Here is a 17,181-nt window from a genome sequence, read left to right as displayed (position 1 = left end):
AATTCAATGATTATTGGACGCAAGAGATTACAGGCTATTAACACTGAAGACTTGTCAAGCGCTTTCGTGAAAATAACTTGATTCTAATGGAAGATTTTCCTCGTATATATTTTTTATTTAATCTAGCCCTGATGATGTCCCTGTGAGGACGAAACGCGTAGGCTGTATGGGAATATATTTGATCACCAATTGAACTGGCTGTATTGGAACATCAATTGTTTTGAAGTATCTTTGAAAAATAACACTTGAAGTGAAAAATAAAAAATAAAAATCGAAAAGAAGAAGCAAAGCCTGCTTTAAAGAGTTTCTTTTGAAATTAACTTTGTCTACATATGGCTTTTGAAAAGATATCTTTCTAAATACGAGATATATAAAAATATCCTATCATAAGACAACAATTGGCAAATGTTGCCCTCCAACAAAGACAAAAACCAAGAGTCCAAAACCTCAAAAAGAAAAAACCTTAAAGAGTGCTCCTAAAGGGTCCCCTAAGTCACGCAGATTGTCTGTATTATTTACATTTATTCATACATTTAGTCTTTATTTCAGCTTTTAAAAACCACAAAAGTTCATCAAAACATTAAAAGCACATACATCTAGTAGGCATCCGAATTGAAATGTGGCAAGTCCAACATTTCCACTACATCTGTATCCAAAATATTGACGGACCTTCCAAATTGAACCTGCATCTGGGGCAGACCAGCAAGGTCTGAGGGACTCACCCTTTGGAGGGGAGTCCAGGCACATCTGGAGCAATCAGGGAAGCCCAAGAAACAGAAGAGTTACCTTCATGGGGACCCACCAGTCGACGGACCAGGGATCGCGAAGGGCCCTCGAGCATAAATGCAAGAAGCAGGCTCACGGAACACTCGTGGAGTGTAGGCCCACAATCTTCAGCGCAGATGGTGCTCGGGCTTGGTCTACAAGTAGCCCAATGCACATCTTTGGGAAAGCTCGGGAAGTCAATGCAGTAGAAAATATGCATGGTGTGCAGGAGTTCCGGTCCCATGTCTCTCGTGATGGCTGCTGGTTTCAGCTTTGCTGGGATCTCTTGTCGGCCTCTGAGAAGTCTGGAAGTCCGTGTTGCAAATACTTCGGGGTCCGGCGGGAGCCTCTGAAACGCAGACCGGCAAGCTGCTTCTTGATGCCTGCTTGAGCAGGGGATCACTCCTTGACCGCAAGGGAGATTCTTCCATCTTCTAGTCATGTAGAATGTTGAAGTTCCAGGATATATGTGGCAGAGTTTCATCCAGGTGTAATCTTAAGTCCTAAGGACTGGGAATCCCATACTTATACTAAGTTAGCGGGTTGGACATACTCTAGGGACCCACCAATGGGAGGTTCCAGGAAGGAGGGTGGTTACATCCCATTCCCTTTGTCCAGTTACACGCCAGGGGCTGAGTGCCCCAGCAACCGGTTTGAACTGGGGTATGCACAGGGACACCAAGTGTGCCCCCAGAACTGTCTGAAAAGCATTCTATGAATGCACCCACCCAGCCCCAATACACTAAAGCATGTCTTGGAGGTGTTTAAACCTCCCTGTGACAGGAAACCTATTATCCAGGCTCCTGGTCATAGTCGACGCCTCCTGGTCCTCGTGGCTGAAGAGTCAAGCTTTACCTTCTTCATCTGAAAGCACCCAACATCGGTGGGCATCTAGCCTTGGTGTCAACAGTACCCACGTTCAGTTGGAAATATTCCTCAATAGCTTCCCCCAATTCAATTGCGAAAAGAGTCTCATAGGGCCATGTCTGGTAACCACCAAGTGCGCTCCACCACCCCCCAGCCCTAGGAATACGCAACTGTACCAGTACCGGGGAATGGTCGGACAATGTACGTGGCAAATGCTTCTCATCCCATAGCCATAGTAATGCGGCTGCCGAGAGGCACCAATAAGTCGCTGCCAGAGTGGTGGCGCCAGGCATCTACCAGATCCAATTGTGCGAGGACACCCCACAAAGCGCGGCGTGCGTGGTTTAGAGACTGTAGTGCGTGAAGTACTATCTAGCTCCGGGTTAAGTGTTAAGTTAAAATCACCTCCTAAATAGACATAATCAGACCCCATGCAAAGAATATGTGAATAAACATCGTTCGGGGCATAAACATTGACAAAAAGTACGGAGTGTTCCAGCATGCAGCTCTTAACCAACACATATCTCCCGCCCTCATCCCTGCATACTTCCTCTTCATGGAAGGGCAATCTCTTGTGAATTAGCACAGCTATACTCCGGGCATAGGAGCTATAACCCTCAAAATATCTATGGGACCCCTAGGCAGCAGCAACTATTGGGGTAGCAGTTTTAGACAAGTGGCTCTCTTGCAGGAAGGCAACATCTACCTGCTGGCACTGTAGGTAATTTGTCACTAGCTTACATTTGCTAGTGTTAAAAGACCCCTAACATTCCAAGATAACAGAGACACATCAGCTTCTGCCAGAACATTACTAGCCTTAGTCCAGTACAAAGAAAATAATAGACAGCCGTATGCGTACAATAGGCATGCTAAACCACAAAATGTACACTGTACCACATATAGTACACAAATTTGAACAACTGTCCCAAACCCCTCCCACCCCCCATCCATCCACCCAACCAAGTGTGGGGGTTAAGACCCAATCCCACATCAGAACTCCAAGATATGACTGCAAACTGAAAACCCAAACAATGAGCCCCCCAAAAACCAAACCAATGTGCATCCGCACAAGGGAGGTGGCAACACCCCGCCGTAACCACATACCATGGCATAACAGAGAAACATCTTCGCACCTCTGTAGCGGCACAGCCTGCGGTGCCATCGAGGTGCCACTGTGGGGAGCTGCAATAAGAAAAAAAACAAAATAAAGACTGTAACGTGGTGAGCAGTATCCGCAATTACAATAGAGAATCACAACACACGGAGCTAACTGGTGCCAAAGAGGTCAGCACTCGCTCCTGAATCTGGAATGTCCTGAGTGTGCAATGGAGGTGCGTCAGAGTTCTTCTTTGGAGCGTTGTAGTATTGGTGGCAAAACTCCTGAGCTTCATGAGGGTGTAGAAAACTTGTGACCGTCCATCCACATCCACCTTAAGAGGCGCAGAGTACAGCATTCCGTAGCGCAGGTCAAGTTTCCTCAGTGCAGCCTCAACCCCCGCATAGTTCCTGTGCGCCTCCTGCACCATCGCTGTGAAATCAGGGAAGAGGGAGATGGTGGAGCCCTGCCAGATCAGTTGCCTCTTATTTCTAGCCAACCACAAAGCAGCATCCCTGTCCCTGAAATTCAAAAGGCGTGCTATAATCGGACGTGGAGGACACCCCGGATTTGGTTGAGGCCCCTGGATGCGGTGCGCACGTTCCACTACAAAAGTATCGGTGAATGAGTCCCTGCCAAAGAGGTCCGTGAGGAGTTTCTCAACAAAAAGGTCCAACCTGCCCATGTTGGTTGACTCGGCCACTTCCGTAATTCAGATATTATTTCTGCGCCCTCGGACCTCCAAATCCTCATTCTTCATTGCTACTGTTTTAAGGAGCCTCTCCATCCTCTCATACTTTTTGGCCATTTGGGCCACCCCTTCCTCCAGGTCTGAGATCCTACTTTCTGCCACCCTCAGACGCCCCTCATGTTTGTCCAACTGGGCCCCCATCGCATCCAAGCGCTGGTCAAGGGCATCAAATCTGGTGTCCAGGGCCTTGAATCCTGCCCGCAGCTCAGCCAGGAGGCCCTCCATCGCCGTTGCAGGAACCTCGCCTCCCTCCGCCATGTTTGACTGCTGCGCCGCCGTGTTAGGCTCCGAAGCTTTGAAAGAAAAAGTGGGCTCTGGTGAGGGTCTTTGTCACCCATACCCCCTATACTGGCTGCGCAGTGTGAGTAGAGGTGGCAAAAAGCAGCGCAGTGAAACAGCCCCCATAGGTAGTCACTGCAGTCGCAAATATGTAGAAAACCAAGGCAAGGCAGGGCCGCAGCCCCTGGGCAACTAGTCAGCAGGCAGCCTTGCAGCACTCCGAGTGGCCTCCAGCGGGGGGAGAATGAAGGACTAGATCGTGGGACATCAGCAAGGAACACCCTCAAACAAGCATAGGCGCCACAAGTAAGCTAGACGCGGTGCCAGAATGGAATGTGCAGGGGCATCCAAACAGGCCCAAACACAGGGCAAGGCACCTGTGATCTTGGCTCCAGGCAGCAGAGGAGGAGGGCATAAATGGGGGCCCAGGTGGGGGGCCCCGCAGGAAGGGTACCTATGGCAGGCAGGGCAACCTCAGTCAGACGACGCTTATCTCCAGACTAACCCAACATGAAGAGGAAAGGGCACTGCCATCCGATAGGTATACGATCAACCTTAAACGAATTAAGTGCTCCTTCAGCAACTTCCAACAAATAGCAACTGAGGCCAAACAAATTATCGAGAGCACTAGCAGAAACACCATCGACCATATTGCAAACTGGTCAAATTTTGCAATTGAACTGATCAATAGACACACCAAACCGATAAGACATGCCAACCCGAATGGGCAAAAGCTGACGCCTTGTAGGAATCTCGACATACAATCTGCAGCAAGAACCATGAATCGGTTATGGCGGGCTTTAAAAACAAATCCAAAAGACCCGCTAATAATAGAACAATGGAGAGAGGCCCGCAGCTACTTGAAGAAGGCAAAAAGAGAACAACGTAGAATTCATTGGAACTCCTTCTGGGTCAGACTACAGCACGATATCAAATCAAATAACTCTGCAAGGTTCTGGTGCACTATCAACAGCCTATCTGGGCGCGCTCAAAAAGTCGCGTCGTCAACCATCTTGGAGTCCGAGTGGGTCGACTTCCTAAATACTCATTTTAATGAACGAAAAGATATAACCTTTTATCAGAATTCCATCGCTGAAGGCACTAAAGTATGGCCTACTGATCAGGAATCCAAATTGCTTACAATGGAGTTATCCCTCAATTCAGATCAAAACATTGAAAGAATAACACAGGGTCCCAGGAACCGAAAAGGGAAAGAACCAAGTATCATCCAGAAGGACCAAATCGAAAAACTAATCAAAAAGGGTCGCAAAGATGGGGCGCCAGGCCCAGGCGGAATTCCTCAGGCTGTGTTTAAGGAGGACGTTACTTTCTGGGCCTCGAAGTTAGCCACCCTTTTTAACACCATCCTACATAACAACATCATTCCGCCCTCTTGGCAGGGGTCAATTCTTGCGCCAATTTTCAAAGGCGGGGATAAAACATCACCTGGGAATTACCGCCTCATAGCCCTCATAGAAAATGAGGCAAAGTACTTTGCCGGATTGTTGCTGAATTCACTTAGAGCATGGGCAGAAGACCACTCAGTAATTCCTCCAAATCAAACCGGCTTTACAAGCAATACTGGCACCTCTGTCAATCTAATGACCCTCTCCTGTTTGATTGACCAGGCGGAGGCCAGTTCCAGCTCACTCTTTATGGGATTCATCGACTATAAAGCCGCTTTTGATAACGTGAATAGGGGAATGCTTTGGCAGAAGCTCTCCAGGTTAAACGTCCCAGAAGACATTTTAAGAGCCATACAGCTTCTGCATCAGGACACATGGGTGAGGATCAAGATTGGGGACGGCTCTAGGTTATCACGCCCAATTCTGACAACAAAAGGCCTAAAACAAGGATGTGTTTTGGCCCCCACCCTTTTCAATTTGTTCCTATCAGACCTTCCTGAAGCCTTAAATAAGGTAAATTCCCACGCTCCTAAAGCAGCTGGCTTCGTTTTGTCAAACCTGCTATATGCCGACGATGTGGTCCTCCTTAGTAAAACAAAGATTGGTATGCAAAGACTATTGGACGCAATCTCCGAATATTCAACCAAAAATGAGCTTCAGATCAACAACACGAAGACAAAAATTTTGGCGGTGCGTCCAGGAAGGGCAAAGAAGCTGGTTTGGGTCCTGAACCGGGAAAGCATAGCTGAATCCAGCTGCCATAAGTACCTTGGCGTCTTTTTCAATAACAACGGCAGATATAAAAACCACCTTGAAGAACAAAAAAAGAAGGGAGCAGCACTTGCTTTCGCAATCAGCACCCTACACAAAAAGCTACTTGGCCCAACATTTGCACCAACAATACAGGTCGCGCAGGCAAAAATCATTCCAACATTAACCTATGGTAGCGAGGTGTTAAAAGGATTGGACAGTGGCAACTTGGATAAAATCATCGCAAGCTACCAAACCAAACATCACCGGCGCAAATCAGGCTGGAACTGGGCATCTGTAACCAATCATTGGCCAGAGCCAAGAGCTTCTTAATGTGCTGCCACAAATTGAGGTCATCGAAGGAAGGCAGCCTAGGCCAACACCTATGGGCCAGTCTTAACAAGAACCTTTGGCGAGCAGGACATGACTATTGGGAAAAAGGGCTAAGAACCCTAGGTTTGAACGACCTTTGGAATCTGCAAGTAAGCCAAAATGAATTCAAACGATTAGCAAAAATAAGCGCTAAAAAACTTTCTTTAGTGGAAGACAAGGCTCGGCTAGCAAAAAGAAGTCACGGCTGGATGACCTTGCAATCCTATGTCCAGCTGATTCCACAGCCGTACCTAACCTTAACATTCACTGCACGTACAAAACTAAGCTTCTTAAAATTAAGAATGGGACTCATCAACTTGTCGTGTCACTTGCCAAAATGGAAAAGAGTCAATGGCCACGAACCCTGTCGACTTTGTGGGAAACACAAAGAAGACATCACACACATCCTATGCCTCTGCCCAAACCTGTTGCACGAAAGACGGTTCCTCTTAAGGAAACTTTGGAACAAAAATATGGTGAGATCATGCAGGGCTGCAGTTCTGGCATGCTATGATCCCCGGAACACCGAACTAAATTGTGCCCTGGTCAGGTTCTTGGACCAAGCAGAAAAAAGAGTTAGTGATGTGATCGATCCAAGTGACCTTCCATCAGCATAATATTTGCTACTTTTATTTATACTGGACTGGAATTTGCATTCCTTTTTTTACATATGTACACTTTTAAATACTTTTATCTTTTGTAACTTGCAAAGGTTTTTTTAAATCAAGCAATAAAGTATATTAATCAGTCAGACGACAGGGATTTAACACAGATGGGGGGCTCCAGGTACATCCGTGGGGTAGGGCTCCAGCCAGCACCGGTCCACCAACACAACACCACGAGGCCGCCACTGTAGCCTGCACACAGCCTCAATGATCAGAGAGCCACTGACCCCCCGCAGCCGCTTACAGCCTATCTGCTGGCAGCTCTGCAGTCCCTCTGATGCGGCACAGCTTACGTCGCAGCCCGACCTGCAGCAGCACATGAGGCCCCGGCTTCAGCTCCAGGCACAGGCCCAACCACGCAGCATCTCTCTCCACATGGTGCTGCTCCACTCCACAGGTAACGTGCGGTCTGGAGCTGCAGCCGCCGTAATCCTTCCCCTCTCACTCGCCTCCAGGGGACATTTCTACAGCAAGATATCTGTTGGCCCTGCCACAGATGAAGCCGAGAATATGGGCTACAGACGAGCTGCCAGCCTACGCAGCCATCACAGTTGGCGGCTAGGCCACGCCTCCCTCCCTTCCACACTTAGAACATAGAGTATGAACTGCACTAACCAAATGCCATGAAGTGAGTAACACGCTGGGCCGGTGTTACCGCAGCGCCGCCCAGATGCTTAGGTCGCAAAGATATAGAAAGGCCACCAGTGCTGAAAAAAATTAACACCCAGAAAGTAGAGAACACCATGGGAAATTAAAGCAGACCCGAACCTCTCTTCCCCCGACATCACCCATGTGCAACCAACAATGACTTGCACTTAAGGCAGAGGAATACTCATCAAACACCGGTTTGCAATGGGGCAATCAGCAGCTATCAAATGCAGTACTTTATAATTGGAGTGGAGTGATCCAATACACTTCCAGGGGACAGAGACAATTTTCAACAAAGTGAAAGCCTGTAGGCTAGGAAGTCACCACACATCCTATTCAAAAAGTCTCATCGGCCACCACGTGTTGCACCGCATCAGTCCTGCTCGTCCATACCATTGCCAGCAGCCCCAGTGGGTTCCTCCTCTTCTCCCTTCCTCTTGTCCAGTTTAACGTAGTCCTTGAGGGCAGCCTGCAGAGATTTAAGATCCAGAAAAATTCTCAATTTGCCATTCAGGTTCGTTCTTAGCCTAGCTGGATATAGCACAGCATATTCAAGGTAGTAATCACGGAGTTTGCGTTTCAAAGGGTCAAACTGGCACCTGGCTTGCTACACTCTGAGTAAAGTCCGGGAACAAAGAAATCATGAAGCCCTCAAACTGCAGGTCTCCCTTCTACCTGGCCCTCCCCAGCACAGCATCTCTGTCCCTATAATTCAATAATTTTGCAATGATTGGGCAAGGGGGGCCCCTGGAGGTGGTCTAGGGTGCAGAGATCAATGAGCTCGCTCAACTACCAACATAGGGGTGAAGGCATCACATCTCAACAGTGTGACCAGAAATTTCTCAACAAACAGTTCCATGTTTCCAGTAGAGGTAGATTCCGGTAGACCTATTATGCGGGTATTACTCCTTCTGGATCTCGCTTCCAAGTCTTCGGCTCTGTCTTGAAGGGCAGCGATAACCTTCCCCATCTTTTTCTGGGCCACATCGGTCTCCATGTGAGACCCCTCTACCTCCGTCACGCGGCATTCCGCCATGTCGGAGCGCTCCGCATTCTTATCAAGCTGCTCTGACATGCGGTCCATACGATAAGCCAAGGAAACAATTTTGCTATTGATTGTGGATAGGCTTTTCTGCATCGCAGACAGGATGTGGTGTATGACTGCAGGCTAGTCCTCTGTCTCGTCGGTCTGGTTATCAGCTGATGATGCTTCCTCAGTTTCTCTATTTCTTGACTTGCGTTGCTCAAACTGGAGCTTAGTTTGGGTCTTATCAGCCTTGCCCATGGGTGTTGAGGGGGTGGGACCCTAGTGATGTATAGAACTGTGTCCTCAAACCCAAAGAGCACGTATGTCCCAGTGCCCAGCAGGCACTGTATCTCCAGCGCACATTCCATCTGAAACACAAGGGTTGGGGCAATGCAAGTCATGAAGTTACTATTAGCAGTCCCTGGAGTGTTACATGGATGGCCTCTAGTATGAGTCACAAGGGCGAGAACTGGGACTCTTTGTTGATATGATCAACAGTACCAGGACCAATATCTCAAACCCCCTATTTGGGCAAATCAAATCCGAGTGGGCCCTGAATGCCCTTGGGGTGAGCGCACTATTTCTCTCCAGGCTTAAAAAGTGCACTACTCCTGGCTCAGGTTCTCAATCCGGCGACAGGACCAGACAATTGTCCCTTCGGGGGTCCCTAGAGCATCTGGCTCCGCGTAAGTTCATATGTGTGAGGGCTCAGACCCCACCACTTCTTGTTTGTTCCAGGTAATCCAGGGCCCTCAAGCACATCTAGATCACAGCCAGCAAGGTGCGATCAGCTCAGCTCTGCCAGCACCGCCGGGAGAACCAGGCACAAGCAGCATGCTTTACGATCTCCGTGGGGCAATGGCCAACCCCACATGGTGAGAACACAGTGCCCCCAGTAGTCAGCAGATCTCAACAGTAATCCATTAAGGCTGAAGGCCAGGCAGCGGCAGGACAGGAAAGGGACACCTGCAGGGATCTCAGTCTGGCCCCCGGAGTGTCCACAGGCATGAAGGTAGTTGCGGCTCCCCTCCAGTGTGTCCCTGCAGCAGCGAACGCACTCAACCCCTCAAGCCCACCGGAGAGGCAAGTGAGTTCAGCCACTGCACCTCGGCCCACAGCAAGAAGCAGAAACAAGTACAGCTGTCTGTCGCAGATCTTCCCCACCATTAGGAGATTAACAATTGTGGGCTTCGGCAGCTTGGGCAGGGCAGGCAATTAATCGGGGGTCGCCTCCCCCAGCAGCAATTCGGGGGTCGCCCGGAGCACCAGAGACCGCCAGTAGTCACTCCACCCTGCCGCTTTGATGAAGGCTGCAGTACCTAGAATCAGTAGGCCGATCACTCCGTTGTCGTGTCCGAGCTCCTCCGGCTGCCAGACTGCAGCGTGGAAGGTAGCGCTTGATAGTGCTTCAGCTCTCCTTTGCAGTGCTGGCCCCGGAGCTTTATAAAATTGGATCTGGGTGTAGGATTCGTTCAGGTATGCTGGTATGGCTTCCAGAGCGTGATCAAGTCACGGCCATCTTGTGCGTAGGCAAGCTCTGCCCCCCATCTGCAGACAATACTTCATCAGAGGCCTGAAGAACAAGATCCAAGGGACAAAGAGTAACCTCTAGCCCATTCATCAGAAGTCTAGGCAATAGTGGTAGAAGTGCAGCCGCTAAAGAGGTACTAGGATTCAAAGGAGAATCCATAATAGGCAAAGGCAGCACATAATAGACATCTTGTAGCAAAGGGAGCAGAATCACAGGACAACATAAATGATGCGACTACAGTGGATGCACAAGTTGATGTATTTCCTGAGACTGGCACAATTGCATGGAAAGGCACAAGTCAATAGCACACTTGAAAGATCACCACAGGCAATAAAAGTCAGGCTGCACTCTCTGAAACCATATGGGTCAAAAGGACAGAGACCAGTTCTCATTCAGTTCCATTTGCATGGACTCTCCAAAATACTGCCCATATGCATTCATAACACAAAATGACCTATGATAATTCCATTAACATCAGGCCTTGTGGGGGCATCTACTGCAGAGCTACAAAAATAGAACCAGAAAAGCATCCAAAATGGATAGCAGGATTGGAATGCCTCCAAAAATGTCAAAACACCACACATGTAGATAAGATGGGATAACTCCAAGCACAGTCTGAAACATAGAAATAAATCCAGACCCAATTACATAAAAAAACATGTGCCACTCCAGCGGTGTTAGAAGCTAAAATATGGTGTATCAGCTTACCAACATGCTGCGCCAATGGAGTGAGCAACAATGATTATATCTCCGCCTGGGAACAGGCAACTTGTGGGTCAAAAGTTTTCTAGACAGATTTTAATGCCACTCCTTTCTGAAATAAAAAGGATTGCGGTCAGTTTAACTATTCAAAGTTTATCTGTGAAAGAAAGATCTTCGGCCACAAAGTAACTTCCTCAATTGAATGTGTAGGAGATTTAAGATGTTCATACAGTAAGTCACTACCTTGGAAACAGTGACTACATAAGGGACATCTGATTTCATCCTGCAGCAACTCTTCTGATTTAAAATTTAGTAGCTGCCATTTGAAAGTAGCATAAATTCATACTTTATCGATGGTACGGGAACACCCTTCAAATAACATGCAAGATTGCATTGTAGACACCATGATGTGTCATCTCTCTTTAAAGGGAGGAGTGACTCAAAGAAGTACCACTCTCATGCAAACTAACAAAAACCTCTGTTTTGATGCATGCATCGGTATTCAAAGGGGAGAAACCAAGCTTCATGTAAAAAAATGTGCACCTATTTCAAATCTGCCGGCAAGAAAATGTCTAAGACACAAAGTGAAATGAAACATTCAGATAGAGAGATAAATTAAACAGTGAATTAGCCATGTGGCCATTGATGTTTTTCTAACCTTTCTATACTAAGCATGGTGTAGGTTGCACCATTTTTAGCCATAACTGTCTGCATTTGTGTCAAATTGTAAGACAAAGACACTTAAGCTGCAGTCAAATATTTCCATGGCATCTTTTTGATTTCAAAACCTGTAATGTCCAACTTAATTGTAAAATCAATCTCAACTGACTCTAGCCATGTTGAAGCATAGAGATGTTATTTTGAATTGCATTGAATGCAGATAAAACAATATTACTCAAAGAATAAATACGTGTGGACAATGTGGTCATCCCATTATTGAAAACAACCAACGCCTTTTCTAAATTTTCCATATAAGTTTATCTCAAAAGTCCAGAAGCTTCCAGTTGACGAATATTTCAAATGTCATTGTATGTGGCATAAATAAAATGTTTAGAAGGAGGAGCTCTGAGACCTAATGAAAAATCTTGAAAATACATATTATCAAAAAAAGCAGTGCTAGGTGGACTTTAACTGTGGACAAGGTGGAATGGTTCTAACCATTGCTGGCAAAACCTTTCCACGCTATAGGTGGTAACTACTCTAGAGAGTTGCGACGGAATATACAGGGGGTCTGACCTGTTTGCTGTAAACCCTTGGGAAGAGTTTAAAAAGCTGGCATTGCAGCGATTGGTATCAATGGGCCATAATAACCACCCATCTGAACTAGAAAATGACAAATGGTAGGTCTCATTTTGCACTATCACATCAAACAGTTGCCAATTATCACATTTTGCAACAGAGGGAATGCTGGGTATATTTAACATTTTCATATTCCCTAATCCAAGACATGTAGTCTGTTGTACTGTTTTGTTTTAAAAGATATTTTTTTGAGGGAGCAGATAAGCCCTAAATTAAGCATCAGTGCACTGTACCTGCCAGTGTTGTGTACCTCAGATAGGCTTAAGCTCAATATTGTTGTTCCAATATTCATTACTCTGTAGGACTAGTTTTGAAAGAAATTAATTGGAATATATCAATTTTATTTGCATGAGCAGATTTTTCTTTGGTGGTGAAGGTGTAAGGTTATAAATATAAGAAATATGATCTGTAGAGACCTGTCCAGAACAATGAAGGAACTTCTTTAAATATGATTTGGGACTACCCACAAGTGGTGTTGGGCAGTGTTCCCACTGTGCATAGTAAAAAACAGAACGTGGAGTACTAGCTGTGTGTAAATAATGATAGTAACAAAATATTCCACCATATTTTGAAGAATTCAAGTACAGATCCTCATTCTTAAATACAGTGTACCATTCTAATTCATATAGCATATTAGAAACAGTCATAACATCCCAGTCATCAGAATTGGAACCTGGGGAAATAATTTCATCCATAGCAACTTTATAAAGTATACAGAATGAGCAATGTTTCTGTTGGACCAAATATGTCATGTGGAACCTTATCCCAAACAATACCATCATGGACAGGGAATGCAAGGTGGACTATTGTAATGCACCGTTAGCATCGGCCAACAAAACCTCCTTAAACAAGCTACAAGTTGGCCAGAACATGGCTGCCCGTCTAGTAGCAAATGCCCCACCTAGAACGGATTCCACTCCCCTCCTCATAAAACTTGACTTGCTCCCTGTGAGAAAGCGGGTAAAATTTAAAATAGGCTGCACTGTTTTTAAAGTCCTAAATTAACAGGGGCCTTCCTACCTATCTACTAAACCTATCAATTATACCCCCTCACAACCTCTTAGATCAGGCTCCAAGCTCCCCCTCCGCACCCCTAGAATTAAAAAAGCGAGCAGTGGTGGCAAAGCTTTTTCACACCTTGCCCTTGCTTACTGAAATGAGCTGCCCCTCCAGCATTGCAACTGCCGGAGCCTCTCTCAGTTCAGGAAGCTTCTGAAAACTCATCTCTTCTGATCCCCTCAGTTCTGGCTCCGTCCTTAGTGCAGAGATACCCCTAGGGGTGATTCAGCATTATATAAATTAATAATAATAATAATATTAAAGGTGCTTAAAAACCACAATAATTGTATGCATTGCTAAACAGAAGCAGATCAACACTTAATTTTGTGGTCTACTCATCTGAATATGAATCCTGCATGTTTCTAACTTAACCCCTAGCTCTCAACACCTCCTACCACACCTCCTCTTTCAATTAGTTTATAAAGAATTAATTTTCTCTGCTGATCCTTTCCCACATCCATCCATTCTTTCATCAGATGCATTCTCTTATGTTTTCTGTCTGATCATCTTTTCTCTCATATCCAAAGACTCTACTCCTCATCGTCATGCTCCCGTTCACTCTGTCCTGTTTCACCTCTATTCCTACAGTTCAATCCTCTCACACACACCTCTACCCTCAGTTTCACATCATAATACATTTCATTGACCTGCTTCTGCTCATAACAAATGCTCTCACACCCCACACCGTCACACTTTTCCTCTTTCCTACTCCTCTGTATACTAATTGTATAATCAAAAGACCACTCTTACAAGTTTTTTCCACAATAGAACAGCAGAGTTGCAAATCGATTTGACGCCTATTGGGTTCAATGCACCCGCAGTGGGAGTTATATAGCCCATGCCTCTTGGGACAAGAAAGGTCCACTTTTTTTCTATGTATCGATTATTTTAGTGTATGTATGGTTGTATTGCATTTTGCGCCATCCTTTTGCCATTGGATAGGTGCACATTTTATTACACAGCTTTTATGTCTAGTGCTCTGAATATCTTTGTACGTGTGACTGAAAAAAAAATATAAGGTCCTGAGTCTACGTCTGCTGCACTTGCCTTTTTCTGGTATCAAAAAGTGATCCTAGCTGTCACGTTGTGTCTGTAGGTTCCAGGCCAAAACCTAAATATTTGAACATTAGCATTTTATCCAGACAAATGAAAGGTAAGCATTGTAACGGATAGCAAGCTCTGTAAAGAAACTGACAAACCCGGTGGTTTGGGGAAACAGCTATAGTATACAAAATTTCACTGGTAACTACATTGATCAAAAATCACTCAATGCAGAACCCTAGAAAGGCAGTGGAGCAAAATACATGACCCGAGAAAAAAAAAATAACAGGTGCAAAATCAACGTAGAATCAACAAAGCAGCAGTTAAAAAACTAAAATGGATGAATTGATTGAATAGTCTCACATCTGCACCCTGCTGCCCCCATTTACCCTGGTTTATATTTACACCTTGCCATGCTTTGTTGCTTTACAGCTGGATAGGAGTGAATAAGAAGAGATGTAACAATAATCTAATTTCCACTGTAGGATTCTACTGGATTAAAATTAAAGATTGTTGCAGTGGTCATTTTGAATATCACTGTGTTGCCAATAACACAACAAGTTAAGTATTTAATGAAATGAAGCACTTACGGTGACATGGCCCTAAAACGTGGTAGGACAACATCCTGCAAATTGGCCATTACTTGCCACAAAGCTAAAATTGGAATTCTTGAAAAGTGAAACCAAGAGGCCAATTATGATGCTGCCCGTAAAGGGGCAGCGTGGTTTCCTTTCTGACCACCTCATTATGATGGAGGCGTTCGGAAAGGAAACCCGACCAGTCAATCCGGCTGGCCTCTCACGGGCTCAGAGCGCCCGTCGGCCGGTCGGGAGACGGCCAGTAATCTCAAGGGTGGGCCTTTCTGCCCTTGAGATTATGATGCACGGTTTCCGACATGGTTGCCATGTCGGCCTGTCCAACATGGAAACCATGTAGGAAGGCATGTTTGGGGGCCCCTAACTGGGCCCCCTTTGGTCCCTCGGTTGGAGGCCGAGGGGGCACTTGATCCCTGCACCTTGTGGCATTGCACCTCCCTTTTCTCAATGGGAGCTTTTGTTACAAGCCGGTTTACGTCCGTAATACGAGTTCCCATTGAGGAAAGGTGCATGCGACGAACAGTGTTTGGTCGCATCGAAATGAATGGGTCGGGACCGCCGACAGGGTGTCTGTCAGTCCCAGGACCGAGTTGGTGTTGGGCTGAAGCAATTCCATCCACCATCAAAATAAGCCCTTTAGTGTTATTATGCTTGGTGTCATTTCGGAAAGAGTCAGATGTGAGGGCTTTGGATGTTTCAAGTAGAATATTTTCTCCAGAAGGGGGGTGCTTTTATTTGTCGATGAAAACTAAGACCTTATCTATCACTATTTTCCTTCCTTAGTTCCAGGAGAATAAGAGGTTGTTTGTAGTGCAGTGTTACAGCTTTGAAGAGTGCACAAAAATGGTTAGACTAATAATCATAATTAAATGGATTTACAACTAATTGATTTAACTCTTTATCAAAGTGATCCAGCATATGCAGTGAGTACTTCAATTATTCTAATGTGAACAAATATTTATTTTTTTACAGTGAAACCTATTCTAGGCTATCAAAATGAAATCTAAAGACTGACCATACAACGTACATGAATAAATTGCACAATCTACCCTTCAATCAACTTAACATGCAAAGCTTATATTATTTAAACCTGAAACCTTGACATCCAAAATATAAAAATCATTCACATTATAAATGAAATGTACCTACGATCAAAAAAGTTTTAGCAGACCCGAGAGTTTGGATTAATATTGAGGCTCCTATAAAATAAACCTGACTTTCTGCATTGTTTGTTACTGTCGGTAGGGTGCAAAGGTGTAACACAGGGCTGAAAACAGAAAGAGTAAGGAAAGTGAGAGGTCAAATATAGACAATTAGAATTCTTGCATTACTTAATTATATGGTTAATTTATTTTGTAATTTAATTATGGTTTTTATCTAGTAGGCTTTGGGTTATACCATTCCTTATTTGCTCTCTTTACATTTGGATTGTTTGTTTGATTTGCTTATTCCACCTGAAAACTGAGCCAGCAGACAACGTGCATCTGTTTCCCACTGATGGCCTCTAGGGTGATATTCTGGCTGACACGTTTTAGGTGTCGCCTAGGCAGCTCTGTCTCTTCAAGACATGCTGTATTCAGGATATGGACATAAAGCTCTGCCCATATTCCGCCCATCTTTTTAATTGGCTCCTGTCGCTGTCCTTTGTAAATGGTGGCTTTTCGTTGGTGAATAGGCTTAGTAGTCCCTCCTTAGTACCGCCTTGTCTCTTCTTATAACCCCCCCCTGAGGACACTCCCTGTTACATGAGTTGTTACTCCCTAGGTTTTAATTAGAGCCTCAAGGCACAATTTTCTTAAAAGGCTTCAAGCAGGACATATACTTGGTCCTAAGCTAGGGTGGCAGTGGTTACTTCACTCACTAGAACTTCTCACATTTATGAGACAGTCTTTACATTTCCCTTCATCAGCTCCACACAGAGTACAACCTAATCCAAAATTAATGTAATAGTTCTTATGTCAACTTTCAAAGCTACTAATTGTATATAGGGACATAACTATTTGAATGTACTTGTAGTACTGTTTTAAATGCAATGCATTATGGGTAGGGTGGATTTGCCATATCATCTGCAGGGTGCAGTACCATATATGACCAAAGGAGGTCCACTTTTGGCCACATACAGTCCTGCACCCTGCAACATGGCTAGATACAAACAAATCTATGTATAATGCCAATAACTCCAACTTTGTAGACATGCAGTCCTGATGCCTTGCTCATTAGTGAACTCTAAGAGCAGCTTTCAGTATTGCACTGAAACATGCTATGCTGGTGCCTTGCTCACTAGGGACCTCTACGAGCAGCTTGCGGTACTGCAACTAGACGTGCAT

The 17,181-nt window shown here is 45.3% G+C and overlaps 1 protein-coding gene across 1 annotated transcript in view; it reads left to right on the top strand.

The window, feature by feature from the left end:
- TLL2 (tolloid like 2) overlaps positions 1-17,181 on the top strand; it is a 2,097,051-nt gene that overhangs the window by 746,389 nt on the left and 1,333,481 nt on the right. The window lies entirely within an intron of this gene.

This window comes from Lissotriton vulgaris, chromosome 5 (genome assembly GCF_964263255.1).
Source record: "Lissotriton vulgaris chromosome 5, aLisVul1.2, whole genome shotgun sequence".
NCBI lineage: Eukaryota > Metazoa > Chordata > Amphibia > Caudata > Salamandridae > Lissotriton > Lissotriton vulgaris.
The sequence above is the reverse complement of the archived record's forward strand: the minus strand, read 5'-3'. Positions and strand labels throughout refer to the sequence as shown.